We start from the raw sequence: 19,961 nt of genomic DNA on the forward strand, positions 1-19,961 counted from the left end.
CTGTCTCCAAATACTTAATAAGTTTTGACCAAGGTATCCTGCATTTTCACTTTGCACTGGGGCCCCACAAATTACGTAGCTGATTCTGGAGTGAGAAATGGGGGAATCTTTTAAAAAATGTCCTAACAAGTATTAGTGAGCTATCTGGCCTCTGCAACATTTCAGGTTCCCTTTCCTCTCTCACTGAATTCTGCAGGCATGAAAACTGCCACAAGACATTCATTTTTAATGACTTGTTATGGGCTTCTTAGCAATATATCTTTGGGTATTAAGGTGTGGAGTCAGAGGCTTAAAATGATTGATGTCTTTGCTCTGCACAAGGGGTCTCCCACACTTACCTAGTGTCAGATATCCACTTGGGAAATTTATGAGAGCTCTTGGCAGCCTAAGCGGCCATCAAATATTAATCAAAAATATGTAATAACTAATATATACTTAAAGAATTGAAGACAATTAATATTCAAGGGAAGAATTCAGGGACCCATAAAAATAACAAATGCTAAAGAGATTCAGTCAAGGTTGGCAGGTTCGGAACTAACCCTGCTTTTATGCTTGCTTTGAGATTCTGGGCTCACTGGTCGTTCTACAGATGCTGAGATGGCAAGAAGAGGGGCTTAGTGCGTTTTCCACCAGATTTCCAGATTAGGAGATCTGGGCTTATCCTAATGAAAGAAGCAAACTTCTACTTCAGAACACTGAATTTCTGAATGTTTACCCCCTTCTTTTGTCTGTACATCTTTTCCATAGCACCAAAACACCCAATTTGCAACTAATTCTTTATGGGATTCTCTCTTGATAGCCCTGGGAAGACAGACTGTTTCTTATCTTTATATCTTCAATACCCAGGACAGTGGCTTGCACAAAGGATCTGGTTGAACCATGTGGCTTTTCCACTTTTGTAAGTCACAATTCTGCAAATATCAGCCATTTACATGGTTCAACTTAATAAATGCTAAATAAAAGACTTAAATGAGTACATACTGAACCTGGCCTTTCTAGTAGCTTTTAAATTAGAATCTAATAGCTGCCCCAGAGCAGGTTGGAAACATTTTCATAATTCTATTTCGATTGATTGCTGGAACTCCTGGAACTTCTGTGGATCCCATAGGCAGCAGACAAACATCCAGTTATTTTTTGGGAAAGTCTCCTTTTGCCTTTCCTTCGTCAACACAAAGGGGCGCAGACGCGGACCTGCCTGGCGATTGGCAAGGTGCGTTTAACTGTCTCCCATTGCTCCTTTTGGCTGAGTTCTTCCAGAGTCTTTTTCTCCCTTGCATTCTTGGTCACTAGCCCTTTCTCGCCACCGCTCTGTGTCACGTCTGCTCACCATGGCAGCATTGGGTACACAGAGAAGTTAAGTAATATATTTAATTTTTAAAATATTTCAAATTTTTAATTGACAAATAAAAATTGTATATATTTATGACATACAGTATAAGGTTCTGATATATGCATATATTGTGAAATGGCTAGATCAAGCCAATTAATGTAGGCATTACCTCATATTCTTGCCATTTTTGGGGAATGAGAACAGTTACAATCTCTTAAAAATTGAAGGGATTTATTTTTATTTGCAAAATAAAAGTCATTTGGCAGCAGAACTCAGGTTAGTGGGGCTACCTGTATATGGCTCCCCAGTTGATATACATGGAAAGACAGAAATGCAGAGCTTCACTAGGGACAAGGGACTGCTCTTTAATCCCTGTAGAGAAGTAGATATGGGCAGGCCGTGTCTGCTTGGAAGAGAGTAGTTTGTTCGGGTGTTGGACCACCATGGCAGTTGCTGGTCTCTTCTGTTATTGTGGAAAATCAGGAGCGGAGCCTGTCACTTGTCATCTGTTCTTCGAGTGTAACCAACTTTTCTTCCATGGGCCATTTGGTGTGACTACGAATGATGGCTCTGGCTAAATGACACCATCCTGATGGTGGGGTAAACAGAAGTGATGCTGGAACAGGCGCCTTGGATCCGGCCTGTGTTTTCAGAGAGCTACAGAAAGGGCCTGGGATGGAGAGGAATGTTCAGCACAGTTGGGGCAGAGATCTTGCATTGAAACTCCTTTAGTCTCTAATGTGGTGAATGAGGATTAAACCCCTGAGCCACTGAGGCACAAACCAAGCTCCTGGTAGGAGAATAAATGTATATGAGCTCACTTGCATTTGATTCCATATGGTGATTTAGAAGGGGCATGAAATCGTAATGTCATTTAGCTCAATTTCTGCATTTTATTTTAAGTCAGGAGATACAGGCTCAGGGAGGCCAAGAGGCTTGTCTCAGGTCACATGGCTGCTACTGGCAGAGCCTAAATGAGAACCAGATTTTCTGCCTCCCGGTCCTGTGCCCCTTCTACTCTGCGGTGCATATATTCCCAGGTCTATTTTCTCCATTCTTAGTTACTATCGCTTTACTACAGCCATTTGTTTTCTGAGGATTAGAAAAATAAAAAACCAAACCTCTACTACTATATTAAGTGTGCACACCAGTCATAAAAATTCAGAAATATTAAAATGGGAAGGAAAGGCACCGAGAAGCAGTGTAGAGGCTAGAAAAGCGGGTTCTGGATTTCAGAAAGATTGGGCTCAAATTCTTTTTCTTTTTTAAGGCCACATCATTTTTTATTTTACTTTAAGTTCTGGGATACATGTGCAGAATGTGCAGATTTGTGACATAGGGATACATGACTTTAAGTTCTGGGATACATGTGCAGAATGTGCAGATCTGTGACATAGGGATACATGTGCCATGGTGGTTTGCTGCACCTATCAACCCGTCATCTAGGTTTTAAGCCCTGCATGCATTAGGTGTTTTCCTAATGCTGTCCCTCCCCTTGCCTCCCACCCCCTGATAGGCCCCGGGTGTGATGTTCTCCTCCTTGTGTCCATGTGTTCTCATTGTTCAACTCCTATTTCTGAGTGAGAACATGCAGTGTTTGGTTTGCTGTTCCTGTGTTAGTTTGGTAAGAATGATGGCTTCCAGCTTCACCCATGTCCCTGCAAAGGACACGAACTCATTCTTTTTTATGGATGCATAGTATTCCATGGTGTATATGTGAGGTTGGGCTCAAATGCTAATTCTACCACTTACATCTGATCCTGGGCAAGTTATTCTGTCTCCAATTCATCATCTGGGGGCTAAAAACAGTATCTATTCCATGGGTTGATGTGATTAGTAATTGAGATAATATGTGCAAAAACACTTGGCACAATCTCTGGCACATAGTCAGGACTCAAGAAATTTGGACTTTTTGTTTGTGTATGTATTTGTGTGTGTGTGTGTGTGTGTGTGTATAGTATTTGGGATGGAGGAAGTGAGGGAGAAGTGCTTCAGAGGTGGCAGCAATGTGCTTCTGAGCGTGGCTGCGTGGCTCCCTATTTCAATCCGCCTGTGAAGATTTCCTGAGGCATATGACCCTTCCCGCCATGACCCTTGGTTTCCAGAGGCATCTGCTGGTCAGCCCCTAGGCAACACTTAAATAGGAAAACTTTTGCCTTTCTGTTACTAAGACATGCTGATTTCCAGATACCTTAGCACCCTTTTTATTATCTCTCTGCCTGGGGTTTAATAACAGTTAAAGGAGATAATTCATGCAATGTGCAACAAAGTTTACTTTGTGTACATATATTTGCTCTGCACATACCTGGCATATAGTAACTGCTCAATAAATATCAGTGGCTATTATAATCTAGAGCTCGTTGGGGAGTTGTCTGAGTGAGAAAAGAACAAAAGATACCCGTTTTACAAACAATTTTTGTTTCATCTCTGGATGGCATATTCATTTCTGAAGCATCTTCACACTCAGTTGCTAAGAATAGGATATATTCTTTCCATTGTACAGATGGAGTAACCGAGAGACTGGAAAGTGACATCACCAACAGGCGGTGACCTAGGGAGTCAGGGCCAGAACCAGGTCTGGAATACAGACTTCCTGACTCCTGACCCAGGTTCCCTTCTGCCCTGTGGCCTTCACAGGACGCCTGTAGAGACCAGGGAAGTATCTGTTTCAGGGCTCTCTGATTTGCCCTTGGAAGTTTATCATCTATCAACTGACTGTTGACCAAAAACACACTGATTCCTGAGGAGACCTTACAGGATGTCCTGTTGAGACTTTTCCTCCTCTTTTCGTTAGTGCTTTGCTGGCAGATTAAAATTCAGCGGACCCCATTTGTAGGAAGTCTGATAAAATATTCTCATCTCTATTGCAAACAAGTTCTCCATCTGCCACTTGGCTGAGAGGATCCGACTCAAACACTCTCAAAGAGGGGAGAGTGATACCAGGCAGAAGAAGGTACAGGAAGCAGCAAGGGGTTTGTGTCTGGACGTGTCTACCTGATCTATTGTCTGATGGAGCTGATTAGCCAGCTCTGTTAAGCTGCTGGCTTTTCTTCCCTAAAACGCCTGAATGCACCTATAATTACTTGCCCTATTATTTGGTATCTTATAGATGTGGCTCTATATATGCAGTGTACAAATCTCTAAGAGAAACAACACATTTGGCATTGGGCCTAGGATACAGATGAGCTATGGGAGGAAAAGATTGGAGAATATACGTAGTGAGATCAGAAAAGCTGATTTGAGAAAGGTAAGGCAGATTGCAAATTGCAAAGCATTCAGGGAAGTCAGTGCAATTCACCTGAGAAGACATTTATACTAGTATTTGCAAAGAACTGTATTGGGATGAATAGAAAATGAAAAAGACATGACCCTAGATTTAAATTTGTAAGGGTAACATTCCTTCCTTCTACACATGCTGATGCTCAGTAAGTACCTATTATGTGCAAGGCACTTTGCTGGATCCTGGAGGTATACTGGTGAACAAGAAAGATGTGAGTCCACCCTCTCAGAACTTACAACTTACTGGGAGAGAGCAACAAGGAAAATAAGATCACAGTTTGGGATAAATCCTAAGAAGGTAATAAAGAAATTGGTGTGCTAGAAAGTCTAAGGGTTGGTGGGGTGGGTGGGGGGTGACATGGTGCTGTTTCAGATTGGTGAAGTCGAAGTCCTCTCTTTAGAGATGCCCTCAAGCCAGATATATGAAGAGCTAGGCAAGAGCATTATAAGCAAAGGGAATTTCAAATGCAAAGATCTGAGAAGAGAAATCTTGGCACGTTCTAGAAACTATATGAAGGACTACATAGCTGGAATGTAGTGGGGAGAAAGATGACAAAGCCAAAATGGGAATCTAGATGAGAAGTGATGGTAATTGGACTAAGGTGTGGCAGTAGAATGGAGACAAGTGGATGCATTCAAGGTCCTGGGTTGCAGGGAGGGAGGGTAGTAAGATCAGTGGCCCTTTCTGAAAAATTGAATATGAAAGTCAAATAATACTCAAGTTTCTGGATTAAGAAATCTATGTAGCACCTGGTTCTGGTATATGGTGGTGCCACTTATCACGCTGTTATATGGTGCTGCCGCTTATCATGATGGGAAGCCTACAGAGAGAATATCTTTGTAGGGGGTGGAATCGAGATTTCCATTTGGAGGCTCATTATTTGAGGGGAATGTCCAGTTGAACACACTAAGTACACATGGTTAGATATGTGATTGTACCCAAGCTCAAGAAGAAATCTGATTGAAGACAGATGTGCTATGTGTGTTTAGAGAATGAGGCAATTAATGCAGATGAGGGCAATATAGAAGAGTTTTAAGGGCACGCTAAATTCAGCAAAGAGCATAGGCAAAGGAGTAGAGAGTGGACAGAGGAAGAGTTTGAGAAATGCCTTTCTTTGTATGATGAAAGGAGAGGATTGATGATTAGTGATTTTAAAAGGATTCCACTTCTACATCCTTCTCCAGAGAAATTTAAGTGGGAGAAGGGACCGGTAAGTATTGCTTTATCATTAAGAAAATGAATAGTCAAACCACAGACTGAGAAAACAAAATGCAATACATATATATGACAAAGGGCTCATAAGCATAATATATAAAGAACTCCTACAAATCAATGACAATAAGACAAAATATGAGCAAAAATCTTGAAAAGACATTTCATGAAAGAATATGTACAAATAGCAAGAAGCAGATGAAAAGTTGTTAGTCATAAGGGAAATGCAAATTTCCCTGCAGTCAGCTACCATTTCACACACATGATAACGGCTAAAATAAAAAGGACTCTTGGCTGTGCATGGTGGCTCATGTCTGTAATCCCAGCACTTTGGGAGGACGAGGCAGGTGGATCACCTGATGTCAGAAGTTCAAGACCAGCCTGGCCAACATGGTGAAACCTCGTCTCTACTAAAAATACAAAAATTAGCTGGGTGTGGTGGCAGGCGCCTGTAATCCCAGCTACTTGGGAGGCTGAGGCAGGAGAATCGCTTGAACCCAGGAGGTGGAGGTTGCAGTGAGCAGAAATCATGCCACTGCACTCTAGTCTGGGCAACAAGGGTAAGACTCCATCAAAAAAAAAAAAAAAGATTCTCAATACAAAATGTGAGGATGTGGAGCAACAAGAACTTTGGTATATTGTTTGTTGGTAGGTAGTGTAAAATGGCACCTATTATAGGTACTATTTAGAAAAACTGTTCAGTAGTTTAAAACTTTGAACATATGTCTACTCTATGACCCAGCAATAGCAAATTTTAGGTATTTACCCAAGAAAAATGAAAACCTCTACACAATATGACTTGTACACAAATGCTTATAACAGTCTTAGTCATAATAGCCCCAAATTGAAAACAACCCAAATTTCCACTAACAAGGAAGTGGATCAACAAAACGATGTTCTATCTGTACAATGCAGCACTATTCAGTAATAGAAAGGAAGAAACCACTGACAAATGCAACATCGTCTGAAAAACACCACTTGAGTGAAAGAAGACAGGTGTAAAAGAACAATATGTGCTATAGGATTCCATTTACATGAATTTCTAGAACACACAAAAATAATCTATAGTAATAAAAATCAGAAAGCAGTTACCTGGCAAGGGTCATGAGGAATATTTCTGGGGTGATAAAAATGGTCTACATCTTGTTTAAGTGGTGGTTATATGGGCATATACAATTGCTAAAATGCACTGAAGTGAATATTCAAGATCTTATGGTCTATGCATTTTATTATATGTAAGTTATAACTTAATTTTTACAAAAATCTATATAGCGTAACTCCAGAGCCTGCATGCTTAAAGTACTTCACACTCTTAGGGGAGTAAAACAGGAGGTGACTACTTGCTGAAAATTTGAGATAAAATGGATGTATTTAAATTAGCAGGGTCTAATGGCTTGCTTTCTAAGAAACGCACACAGCTCTTAGATTGATCTGGACTCATGTGGACAGGAGTTGATACGTTGTTGAATTAGAGCCCTGAAATCATTTTGGTAGGTACAGTTAAATACAACTTGCATCTATGTAGCACCTGCTGTATGCTAGACCCTGATGTTCTGTGTTTTCTAAAGCAGCCTGTTGGCTCCCCAAGGGCGACGACTTTTGGCTTCTGCTTATCTGGCCTCCCCCACAGTATGGCTTTGCTCTTCCCCTAATTCCTCAGAGGACGATGTCCAGCACAGAGTGGGTACCAAGTAAATATTTATTCAATGAATGAATGAAGAAATGAATTAATAAATGTCAAGGGTTTGACTTAATCTGTATGACTATAAGGGCTAAGTGTCTAATTTTATTTTTTAGAAAATAAATGTTACATGATTTGACATTGAAAAAAATCCAAAATTTTAAAAAGACTTCAACAGTTTCTCTTCACTCTGTACCTAAGAGTAGAATAAGTAAACACAGGAAATAAAATTAATGGCCTCATTTTCTGTCACTTTTATACTTTTAATCTTAAAGGCCAAACTGGTGACAACTGGTCTAGCGGTTGGACTTTGGATTATTAAAAAATATTTTGCAAGAAATAAGCTTGGCTTATGTGAACCAACAATGAGATAACCTCCTTTGGTAAGAATGACAGCAACAGTTGATATTTCTGGGGGAAAACACTAACCAAAACAAGAACCAAAAAAATCCTTTCCATTCTCAAGAGGCAAGGGGATATGAAAGAGATTAAATGTAGCTGCAGATGCCAACAGACAAAGCCTCTGGAAGATGTGTTTAGTGAGAATCTTTTGTCAAAATTTACTAACTGCCAATAATTTTTACATGACATATAAAGTGGCAAAGTAAAGTATTTAATGATTTTGATTTTGTATCTAGAATATGTTTATAGAAATAAAACAGAACTAACCTGGGTCAAATGCTTCATTCTGTGAATGCTTAACACTGTGAATTAGCTTAGTGATAAAAGAAAATAAGTTTCAATAATTACTGTGTTAAAAAATAGAATGTAATAATTTATGAGTCAACAACCTTAACTTAAAAAGAAAATCTATTCTAGTTGTAATACATTTGATTTCAGATGGAAGAGAAAACTTGTTAAATATTTGAAAATTTATATAAAATTAAATTTTATGTATTGATTCTAAAATGCAAAGCCCAGGTAATAGGTATTTAGTGAGTGTTTTTCTAAAATTTTAAAATTAGTTTTTTGAAGACAATGAAAGAAAATAGAGGATTTGTTTCTTTGTCTTTTCATGGAATTTATTATTTCTTGCAAGAATATATAGCCTACTATAAAATAGAATACAAATATTGTAGTCTTCAGAGTAAAAATAGGACAGAGGGCAAAGACAATGTTTGTTACAGAGTGAGGACGTGGTAAGAGAGAGAACTGCAGAAGAGGGAGAATTTGCAGATACACAGGCTTTAGCGTCTTTTACTGTTTAACTGACATTGAACCACAAATTTGGTTTTGAGTTTTCTGATGCCCAAATAGAAAAGGGAAACAGAATTTATTGACATGTTTACAACAAAATTAAATATACTGACCTTAAGCAAAACGTATCCTAATCAAAAAAACAAACAAACAAAATTCTTAGGGTGAAAAGGTGTATGTGCATGCATTTGTGTATGTACGTGTATACATGTATGTTGATTTCAGTGGACTGAATATCAACATGGACAGTATTCTCAACAATATCCCTTCAATAAATACATTAGATAATTTTATTCTGTAATTTTGTCTTAGCATCAACTGTGTATGAGGCCAAGACAAAAAGATCATACGCATATTGGTCTTTGATGACTTTACTTAAGAATAAAACCTAGACATCTAGTGGAAGGATAAATTGCATTTCAAACCACCTGCCAGGTTCCCCCAAACATCCTTTCCAAATAAGTTGAGCTGTGAAGAATTTGGAGTTGACTTCATTGGCATGGGTCTTCAGTGATGGCGTTGTGTCATGGTAATCTGTTAGCTTCATACATCAACTTAGGAGAGTGTTGCAGGCTAGTGAAAATTGAGAAGCCAAGTGAAGTGAGGATATGGCAAATGGGGAAGGTTAGGAAATGGCTGAGGACCACAGGTATGATGGAGCCCTCCTGCCCTGAGAGTCCATATATGTAGATGAGTCCATATACGTAGATGACAGTGTCATTGGGCTTGGCATCACTTTTACTAATTGGGTATCATGAGGGAAATCTCTTAACTTCTCTCTGTTGGTTTCTTCTCCTTTGCAATGATACAGAGGTGCTTGTTCTCCATTCCTGATGCTTCTTACCATGTCGAAGGTGTGGCATTTGGGACCCTCTTCATCTCTTTACTCACTTCCTCCAGAGGAGGTAAAGTGACTTGCCTGATTGACACAGTTAGGAAAAATAAATGGAACATGTTTGACCCAACCCTCTCTTTTCCTTCTGGGGAAACAGCCGCCTGCAAGAAGCAGGAGTTCTCTTCCTAGCTACAGGGAGCAGACTCCCTCCCCCAGTTCAACATGGCCAGTACCTAAAAGAGCAATTCTCCTAATTCTGCGGCTCTCATACTAAACAGTATCCTTCTGCTTGGTCTTTATTGTAATAAAGATTTTATTTCGCCTTCCATCTGCCACTCCTTTGCTTTATTTATCAATTGCAGGCAAAGAGGGATGCCACTTATTAGCCCCCTCCAGAGACCCCCAACAGGATCAACAATTTAGTCACACCCATCTTCCACTAAGTGAGAGGTTTAAAGAAGATGGTGGCATCGTGGTGGTATGGCATGGAGAGTTATGCTGTTGGTAATTATGATGTTGACCATTTCCCCCCAGGTCCCGTTAGTCTGGAGGTAAAATTGAGGAATACCAACCACACTATCCATAATAAGACAGTAATCTCTGACACCACAAGAGCATCCTTGGAGTCTCAGTGTTTCCCGCCATATCCTTATGTCCTACAGATGCCTGCCAAGTGCTCTTCTTGAGCAGCTGTCCCTCTGGGCTATCTATAGTGTTTTGCTCCTCTGGGGTGACCCTGTTCATCTTGGCTGCAGCTGTGGCTACTGTCCTCCTAACTGCTCTCAGGATCCTTTCCAACACAAGCATCATGCCAAAGTACAGAATGTACCTTCACTCCTGTTGCTGGGTCACCACAACGCTTCCTTGAGCTCTTAGTTCATGTTGGCCTTAAGGTGAAAAATATGGGGTCTCTACAAGTGGACACCAAATTAACAAATATGTAATATTTCTAATACATATTAGGAAGAGCCACATGTTAAAGGTCCTGGTTGTCACATGTGCGGGGCCCAGAGGATGGTGTGGTAGGCGCTTCTGGTTCTTGCTGTTGGAGAACACGGCTGACATGAACACCATTTCTGGAAGCATGACTTCCCAGCATGGCTTCATATGCCTTCTCCATCTGTTCCAGAAGCATTATTCTGGGCACCTTGACAGGAGGAATCCAAATGAAACCAAGAACAAAAAAGTACATTTAAAAATTTTTCTCCATATACCTACAGATCATGGATATGAATTAACACTTGCCTTGTGATCTTTCAGGCCTGGTACATTGGGTGGAGGAGGTTTGAGGGGGACAGAAAAAAAATTACACAAGACAAAACCCAAAAACTATTAAAATAACAAAAGAACCATCTTGTTTCTTTTCTATCCTCATTTGCTCTTTATTTAAAAGGGAATTTTAAAAAACCCTGCTATTTAAACAAACCTGTTGACTGGCAGTTTGCTTTTATGTGACTTGGACCTCCTTTGAGCAAATACTAAATAGTATCCTTCTGCTTGGTCTTTATTGTAATAAAGATTTGATTTTGGCTTCCGTCTGCCACTGTTTTACTTTATTTGTCAATTGCAGGCAAAGAGGGATGCCACTTATTGGCCCTCTCCAGAGACCCCACAGGATTGACAATTTAGTCACATCCATCTTCCACTAAGTGGGAGGTTTAAAGAACATGATGGCATCGTGGTGGTATGGTGTGGAGAGTTATGCTGTTGATAATTATGATGTTGGCCATTTCTCTCTAAAACATAGAGTGAGACTGTGTGGTTTAACAGTGATATAAAAACTGTTAGAGGGGCCTTCATCAGTTTCTTCATTATGGGGTATATCAGTCCATTTTCACGCTGGTATAAAGAACTGCCCAAGACTGAGACTGGGTAATTTGTAAAGGAGAGGGGTTTAAATTAACTCATAGTTCAGGATGGCTTGGGAGGCCTCAGGAAACTTACAGTCATGGCTGAAGACAAAATGGAAGCAAGACACCTTCTTCACAAGGTGGCAGGAAGGAGAAGTGCCAAGAAAAGGGACAAGAACCCCTTACAAAACCATTAGATCTTGTGAGAATTCCCTATCGTGAGAGCAGCATGGGGGAAACCACCCCCATCATTCAATAACCTCCACCTGGTCTCTCCCTTGGCCTGTGGGGATTACGGGGATTGCAATTCAAGATGAGATTTGGGTGGGGACTACAAAGACTAATCATATCATGGGGTGATTATGTCTTGCTTTCAATCACCAAATACCACTTAAAACATTTCCCCAAAGCTATGAAGACAGAAAGCACGTATAGATTCCTTCACTTACAGGTAGGCTGAGCCAACTGAAAACTGTAAAATTGACGAGATCCTAAAGTGAAAAGAAAAGCAACTGCTAGATAAATCAAAGTGTCTGCTAAGTCAAGGACAAGGCAGGGAAAGACTCAGTGTTATCTGTTAGAGTCTGATATATGGGACAGTGAGGAGGAGGAGGAGGAACAGAAGGAGGAGGAGGAGGACTACTTTCCTTCTCCCAGGGAAAACTTCCCCTGCCCTGCTCCTTTCATGGGGCTCAAGAACATCATGGTGCTCACTTGATAATGCAGGTGACGCTCTTTCCTAGAAAGTCGGAGTTCTGCCTGGGATCAAAGGTGGTTAGACCTGCCCCAAACATCATAAGTGTATTAAAATTTACATTGGTATTCACAATAAGGAAGGGGTCATGATGGTAGTATTCTATTTGGATCTAGCCTCACGCAGGCCAATTTTAGGCAAATGTGTGAGGCTTATGTATATGCGGCGATGCCATATTTTATTTCTAAATTCTTTCTTGTCTTTTTAACAGAACATTCTTAATTCTGTCTTTCACAAATTCAAAAACTTACAACAACATAAAGTGCTACCCCTCAGAGGGATATGGATATTTCAGCAGGAATTGAGGCCTTCAGGAGTCTTTGGGACAGTGGGTGGAGGAGGGTTTGAAGCAGGAGAGAAAGGTCCACATAGACGTTGCCAAAGTCCCACCACACAGATACAATTTCCTACCTTTCCAGGGGGCAGGAATCTAAGATGATGAGAAAAGTGGCTGAATTTCAAGTTTTCAAATTTTCTTAGTAATGTTTGATAGAGTATGAGTTTGGCTGCATGTAACAGAAAACCCAAAATAACAGAGACATTGTAGGGGATATACAAGCCAGTGCCTGTGATGGTGGGAGAGCAGTGCCTGCTGTTTGTCCGTGCTGCTGTGGAGCTTTGTCCAGCTCCAGCAGCAGCACTGTTGCCTGGTGGCTCTTCAGCATGATTGGCTTGTGATCTTGGTAGCCTACCTACCCTGGTCCCTGGTTCCTGTCCTTTTTTTTTTTTTTTTTTTCTTTTTTTTTTGAGATGGAGTCTCGCTCTGTTGCCCAGGCTGGAGTGGAGTGCAGTGGCGTGATCTTGGCTCACTGCAAGCTCTGCCTTCCGGGTTCACATCATTCTCCTGCCTCAGCCTCCTGAGTAGCTGGGACCACAGGTGCTTGTCACCATGCCTGGCTAATTTTTTGATTTTTTTTTAGTAGAGATGGGGTTTCACCATGTTAGCCTGGATGGTCTCGATCTCCTGACTTTGTGATTCGCCCTCCTCAGCCTCCCAGAGTGCTGGGATTACAGGCATGAGCCACCGCACCCATCCAGTTCATGTCCTTTTTCTGGTCTGGTTCTTTGGCCTTTCTGGTGATTCTGTGAATTTCCTTTCAATAAAAGTCTTCTCTTTTTAGCTATTCACAGATCATCATCAGCCAGAGGTGACTTCTGTTGCTTGCAGCTCAGAATCCTAGATGTTTCCGGTGGCACTGAAGAGCCTCTGCTGAAGCTCTATACCATTTGCCATTTACAAAGGGAAATGAAATAATAACGCTGACCATTTGTGGAGCACATTCTGTGTAAGTCGCTTTACCTAGATTGTCTCTTAATCTTCAGAAACCCTTGAGTAGATACTGTGATTATCATCATCTACATTTGATACATGGAAAGCTATATTTTGAACCCAGAAATTTTGTCTCTAGAGCTTCTTCTCATAACAACCATGACAGAAGCCCTGTCCACATCTCTAATTTCCTTCAAGGCTTTGTCAACTGTCAAACTCCCAGCAAAAAATGCTATTCTTTACCAAGTTTGCCTTGAGTACCCAGCAATCTTTTCCTTATTTTTTATTTTACCTCTGGCTCACACTTTCCAGCCCTCATTTTCATGTCACCCTGAAGTTATTTCAGATCTCTTTATATCTTCCTCTTCTAACTCTAGTGTGAGCTCCTTGAGTGTTCTAATCCTGGCAGTACCACTCAGGAGAAAGTGGTCACAGGCTAGATACTTTGAGAATATAAATGTGACCTCACCACATTGCTGTGGGTACAGGTGGTCTTTAAAAATGCTGTGTTTAATACCTGGTTCACAAGGACACTGGCCAATCAGAATAGTCGATGGCCGTACATACCTGGGATGCCTGTCCTGTGCAAATGGACTGAATATTCACTTTGGTTGTGAAAAAGTAATTGATGTGAAAAGTCTTTGTAAGTTGTACAGCATAACAAACATTCTAGGCATTATTACCTTCTCTTTCTGTCTCAGCTGCCACAAAGCCTAGCATATTCTTATGTACTTGGTAGGTACTTAATAAACCTCTGAATTAATGGACGAGTGAGTGGATAATCAGCATGGTCCATTTCTCCGACCTCCCAAGGTGAATGTCAAAACCAGTAATTCCCTATTTTGGTTGAATGATGAGACCCTGGGTCATCTCTTTGATTATTTGGTGGGAAAAGGTTCATGAACTTATCAAACAATTCTCCCACCGTACTTAACTTTGATTCACATATTTGACTGAACACTAAGTGATATATCATACTACACCTTCAGAGAGATGGAGACCAGGGCCTTGCAATCAAACCAAGGAGGTTGCTGTGGCCAGTCCGGTCTCAGCTTTCCTGGGCTGCCTGGCTCAGGTGGGGTGATAGGTCTCCTCCTCTGTGCAGCCTTAGGAGTGGCCTGGCTACTTAAGGGCTCTGTGTGGCAAATCTCTATGGAAAGCAACAGCTCCCCAGAGCACCCAGTGAATCAGCCTCAACTGCCCCAGAGCCTGCCTATCTGCCTGGTACTCAGAGCCTGTTGCTGAACCCTCTTTTCATCCTTCTGTTCCGTCTTCCATTGCTTCCACACCGACAGCTGCAGAAACACATGGAGGTTGCTTGGCAGCTGCTAGACACAGATGCTGGGCTCTGTAATGCACTTTTTTCCCCCTCTGCCACTGCTTCTGAGTGTTTCTCTGGCTGCCTGGATGTCTTCATTACTGCCTGTTGGGGGAGTGTGCTCCGAGGTGCTAGTGGGGTGTGAAACCTCGGGGGATTGACTGGTGCTGCTGAGCAGGCAGGATGGCTAGGTACTTAAGATCAACTTTGCCTTTTCCACACTCGACACCAGGTTTTAACTGTTCTGCCTGCCTGAGAATCATTTCAAGCTGTCTAGGAGGAAAATAATGTTGGGGTGTCTTTTTCTCTCCACCTCTGAAGCTCCTGCCTTCCTCCAGGCCCTGGTTAGTTTCCTGGTTGCCTTCTTGCAGTAATCTGTTTTAACTGGCCTCTTTGCCTCTGATTTACCCCTTTTCTTCTTCTTTCAATAGTGCTCCCAGACTGATTTCCTGTAATCAAATCTTACCACGTCTCCTCTTTTCTTGGAATCCTCCTAGCTTGCAAGATAAAATTTGTACTTCTTAGTGTGAATTAAAGCTCCTTCATGACTCAGCTCTGCTCACCATCCCAGCCTCATCTTTCATTCAGCCATGTCTGTTTTGACTGGAATATAACTGTTTCTTAACTGGGTCTTGCCTTTGTGTTCATTTGGTCAGTCCAAGAATTCTTTTCTTCCCCTCCTTGTCTATTCACCTGGTTCGCTCTGTCTGAGCTACAGCGGTTTCTAGGTATTCTCTTCTACCTTGACCTTATCCTCAATGGGCCAAACTGTAGAAGTTGCCTACAAAGCCATCTCCCTATGGAGACAATTATTTGAGCAAATCTGCTGGTTAAACAACCTACTGTGTTCCAGGCGCTGAGATGCAGACATGAATAAGAGACAGTGCCAGTCCTCAAGGAGTTAATAGATCATTGGACAGATGGATCACAAAGCACACAAATACATTTGAAAATGAAACGAGTTCTATGATAAAGTTAAGTACAAGATGTTGCAGGAATTAGAGGCCCTCCCGTGTGCTCCTGCAGCCTCCTGAACTTCTTTCTGTTAGCTCCTTAATACATTAGCTGTGTGTTTCAGTTTGTCTCTCCAACAGTCTCTGAGTTTCTTGAAGCAGGTATCGTATCTTTTGTTTTCTTCATGAGCTTGGCACAGTGGCTCATGCCTGTAATCCCAGTGACTCAGGAGACTGAGGCAGGATGATCACTTGAGGCCAGGAGATCGAGGCTACACTGAACCAGGATCACACCACTGCACTCCAGCCTGGGTGATAGAGTGAGATCCTCTCTCTAAAAACAAAAGCAATCAAAAAATGAATTTGTATCCTTCATGCCCACCCAGTGCCCAGCACAGTGTAGGAGGTCAAAAAACACTTGTTGCAATGGCACTTGAATGATTGTGTCCACGTGGAGATGTCTGTGCAAGAGGCTCTCCACCTCTTCACTTTGGGCCACCACGTGTCTGTCCAAGTGAGTGGCCACCCCAAGGAAGCATCCTGGAATCCTCTTGGGTTGAAGGGCGCAGTACAGATCATGAGGAATTAAGGGGCTTGTAGGTTCTAGAAATGTTCTACTTTGTTTTACAACATGAAAATCTAGCTTTCAATAAGGTATTCAGGTCTGGGGATTGGGAACCATGATCCCTCTACTTGTTCCTCATCTTTCCCCTCTTCCTTGAGAAACCCTCTCTCTGCTTTTCTTTTCTTTTGCTTCTGGCCAGAGAAAGCATCCACTAAACAAAACGGCATGCTATTTAAAAGTAATATCTATATACATTTTAAAGAAAGTAATTTTTACATCTGCACTGGAGAGAGATTAGAAATCTCTGGCAAGCAAGAAGAAAAAACAAAACCTTGAGTAATCTTACTACCTAGAGCTGCCCAAATCACTGCTGAAGATGTAATGGTGTCTATCCTTCCAGAATTTGCTCTACATATATATATTAACAAAGTGTTTGAATGAAGACTCTGGATTCAGGTTGCTGAGTTTGAATTCTGGCTTCACCACTTACTAGCTGGGTGACCTGGGTCATAATGCTTAACCTCTCTGTGCCTCAGCTTCCTCACAGCTCTGCAGAGTTCACAGAAAGACTTAGAGCATGGCGCTGTTGTGAGAATGAGATACTATACCATGCGTTTACAACAGTGCCTGCTGCATAGTAAGCAAGAATTTATTTAATTAACAAATATTTCTTGATTCCCTATTTTATGCCAGGCACTTTTCAAGATAGCATTTAACACCCAGAAGATCCACTGCTGGCATGCAGCTTTTATTTTGGTTTAACAACTAAACACATGAACTATTTTTGTTACTACAAAACACATTGTATTATATATTGTGTGGAACCTGCTTTACTCATTTGCAACATCTTGCTATGTATTATGACATTTTTTCTGTGTCATGAAACCTTACGTTATTACTACAAATGGTGAGATAGTATTTCATTGAATGAGTATTGTACTTTATTTAATAACCTACTTTTGCTACACATTTAGGTAGTCTCCAATTTTTCAGTGTTTTAAAGACTAGTCTGATGGAAATCCTTATACACACATCTTTGTCCATTTACCTGGGTATTCCACCCAGACATGACTTTAGAAGTGGAATTGCAGATTAGAGGAAATGCACACGGCTAGGGCTTTTGGTAGAAATGGTCTCCTGTGAAGGTTATGCACCAAACTGCAATCCCACTCACTTTGTAAGAGATCTGAACTCCCATCTGAACCAATAAGCAACTATTTCATTACTTCTAATTTTCTAAAATTAGGGCAAAAATGGTATCATATCATTTTTATTTGCTTTCCTTTAACTTTCAGTGAGTCTGGATTTAAAATATCTATACATTTCATTGGCTATTTGTGTTTCTTATTTTCTGAGTTGACTGTTGATATCCTTTGAAGCTTCAGTCCTGACTTTGATAAGATGATCTTGGATATTGCTTGAGATTGAATAGCCTTTCTCTGTGAAAGACCTAGACCTGGGTTAAACTTTGTGAGGTAATGGTTTCAAGGGACATGTGCCCAACCTTCTCTGCTATGTATTTGCATTTTCCACTAAAAACGTCTAACATGTTATAAATTTGACTTTTCTGCACTTCAGCAGTGACACGGTTAAAATACTAATGAAAACTTTTTGTACGACATCCCAGTGGGAGCAGTGGCCACTTTTGCACAGGCTGAAAGATGTTAAACGCTATCTAGTGTGTGTAATGGATATGTGATTTGCTGCATGCCTGTATTTCCTGTATGGTAGATGTTGGCATAGCTGAGGGCACATGTCCATATCTTGAGTTGAGGTCAGGAAACAGTGTATGTATTTTTGGGTCTCTGTGAAATTACACAAGTTCTTCTGTATTTCAGAGTGCTGAATCTATCTCCCAAGGGACAGTTAGTTCAAAATTTGCTTCTTTGAGGAAGACTACCTTGGTTGCCCCCCGATCCTTAGATTACTTTCCTAACTCTGAACTTCCTGAGCACATGTATTTCACATCTAAATTTGCTAATGCATTGCTAAACATGTCCTCAATGTAACTTGTGCATATAGTTTTTCTCACAAGACAGGAAACGTATTTCTTCTTCCTTTGCCTATGACCTTCTTTAAGTTGGATTTGGGGCTTTAACACATCCCCTCAAACAGACTCAACCCATAAAGTATTAACGAATGATGCAGAGCTGACTATGATTTCATGGGGAGATGGAGGAGAAAGCTACATGAGACCACATGTACCAAGACCACAAAGACCAGGATTTTCACCTTCTCTCCTCAAAGTTCCTCTTTAGCCATGGACCTCTGGGTCTCTTTCTGCTTCTCTTTCTCTCTGAACTCTTCCCCAAGTATTCACTGAATACCTCCTTCTTTCTGTTACAAAGAAATTCAGTTCTCTTCTGAATTTTCCAGTTAAAGGCACCAGCTGATACTAATGCCCAGTAAAGCCAGCATCTTTTCCAACAAAAGTGAATTTCTTTCTATTGGGAAGGTACTGCGAAGAGAAGGAAGGTCTCCTCCAAGTCGTTCTGCCAAGCTATTTCACAAGGATTGGTTTTGTCCCTTCAACCAGTTTGATGACAAGGACCATGACTTGCATTGTTTTATGTCTCATCTCAGCTGCCTTTTCTTCCCTTGCTTCCTCCCGGGCTGAGCACAAAGCAGGTTCTCAATAGACACTGGCCAGCCGGTCAGGATTCTCCTGTCTATTTCCATCACTTTTGCATGGCAGTTCGTTCTTAGGAGACCCATGAATCCATGGACAAACAAATGATGGAGCCTTAGTATACATCTGTGTTTTAAGACCACATGTGTTTTCATTTCCTCCTTTAACGGCCCCTGATTGTAGGAACCATCCAGCAAGCATAACACCTCTGCCTGTGTCTTAATCAGATGCATCCTGCACCTCCTGGGCTGAAACTCATGCCCCTGCCCACTCTCTTGTGACAGGGTGTATGGAAGAACTCAGAGAGTCCTTGCCTGCTTCTGCTGTGTCCATATTCCAGTCCCTTCCTGATAATTCACTAGCCTTCTGGACCCTAGGGTCTTGTTCCATAAACCCGTGGTGCTCACCCTGAGGCTGTGCCAGGCCCTACTTCCAGCCTGTCTGGCTCTGTGGGTTACACCTGTTCCCAAGCCTTGCCTGCCTCTTGCCTATCCAGTGCTCTTCCCTCTCCAGGCATCCAGTCCTTACCTCTTCTGCCCAGACCTGCCCTGCTGAGGCCCCTGCCTGGCAGGACATGGCGCCTCTGATGACCAAAAATAGAAGTTGTATAAAAGAACGGTGGGACCCAAATAAAGTTTGAAGCAGGAAATATAATGATCCTCCAAAAATATGATTCTGGTGCTTCCACAGGAGCCCTGTCCCTGCTTCAAAGCATGTGAACTATCTTTATTTTGCATTCAAACTATCTTTTGGGGCCAGGTTTCCTTCATAACAGCTTATTGCAAAACGGATCTGAAACCCTAGGGAGTTTATCTGTAGTTAGGTTTCTTTTTCTTTCCAGTAACTGTGGGTCGGAGGTATTCCAGCCATTATTAACTAAAGGACTACTCTGTTTTATGACATCTAATCAGGTGGATGTCCCACTGGGAGGACAGATTGTGCTCTTTTTTTTCCCTCTGGACTGAGGAGATAAAGAGATAAAACTCATACGTTGTTTTATTTTTTTAAAAAATCAACAGCCTATCCCCCTGTGAGATCTTCACGTGAGCCTGTTATGCATGGGAGCCTGGTTTTAGTGGGGGAGACC

The 19,961-nt window shown here is 41.4% G+C and overlaps 1 long non-coding RNA gene across 1 annotated transcript in view; it reads right to left on the reverse strand.

Moving 5' to 3' along the window:
• Nucleotides 1-19,961, reverse strand: part of LOC107970156 (uncharacterized) — a 241,302-nt gene that overhangs the window by 36,191 nt on the left and 185,150 nt on the right. The gene's annotated exons all lie outside the window — the stretch shown is intronic.

Source organism: Pan troglodytes, chromosome 1, assembly GCF_028858775.2.
Source record: "Pan troglodytes isolate AG18354 chromosome 1, NHGRI_mPanTro3-v2.0_pri, whole genome shotgun sequence".
Taxonomy (NCBI): Eukaryota; Metazoa; Chordata; class Mammalia; order Primates; family Hominidae; genus Pan; species Pan troglodytes.